This window comes from Sus scrofa, chromosome 13, assembly GCF_054392235.1.
Source record: "Sus scrofa isolate SSC_HxYL_T2T_F1_AM1 chromosome 13, Sscrofa_HxYL_maternal_Yorkshire_Landrace_v2.0, whole genome shotgun sequence".
NCBI classification, from domain to species: Eukaryota; Metazoa; Chordata; class Mammalia; order Artiodactyla; family Suidae; genus Sus; species Sus scrofa.
Window position 1 is genome coordinate 171,978,301 of NC_139395.1, and position 839 is coordinate 171,979,139.

The 839-nt window shown below is 36.6% G+C and overlaps 1 non-coding gene across 1 annotated transcript; it reads left to right on the forward strand.

The window, feature by feature from the left end:
- Positions 1-267: 267 nt before the first annotated feature.
- On the forward strand, positions 268-373 carry LOC146397765 (U6 spliceosomal RNA). Its single transcript, XR_014825343.1, has one exon. It is a non-coding gene; the product is annotated as a U6 spliceosomal RNA (small nuclear RNA).
- The last annotated feature ends 466 nt before the right edge of the window (positions 374-839 follow it).

Below are 839 nucleotides of genomic sequence, written 5' to 3' on the forward strand. Positions count from 1 at the left end.
CATGGTCAGGGTCCACATAGTGAACTGATACCAGTGCTGGTCAGATAGGCTGTCCTATCCACTCTCCCCTGCTCAAGGAGCTGCTTACAGACTTTTGAAAACATAAGCAATAGGGAAGCTGGATTTTCCCTTTCCTTGAAATATTCCTACTTGCAGTAGGAAACTGATGGATCAAAAAGAGGTGTCATAAATAAGGTCACTGCTTGCCTGTGCAGTGACCATGTTGAGTGCCTCAATTTACTGATTTGGAGCCTTAATAAAAATAAGATGCTCACTTTGGCAGCACATATACTAAAACTGGAACAATACAGAGAAGATGCACATAGCCCTTCACAAGGATGACGCACAAATTCATGCAGCATTCTGTATTTTTATGTGAAATCTAAAAAAACCAAACACATAGAAAAAGAGAACAAAACAAATCTGCGAGAGGTAGGGGAATTGAGTCAAAGTGGTCAAAAGGTACAAAATTCCAGTTATAAGATAAACACTAAGCATGTAGTGTACCACATGATGACTACAGTTAATACTGCTATATGATATATTTGAAAGTTGCTAAGAGCATAGTTCCCAAAAGTTCGTATCTGAGAAAACCAAAAAAATTTTGTAACTGCATAAGATGGCAGATGTCATCTTACTGTAATAATCATTTCACAATATATGTATGTCAAGGCACTATGTTGTACACCTTAAACTTATACAGTGCTGTATACCAATTATACCTCAATAAAACTCAAACAAAAAAAATTGCAGGAAATGTGTAAAATTCTTCCACAAGCTTGAACCTTGTGTTACCTATTGTGTTCATTTTCTATTGCTGCGTAACTAATTACCACAAA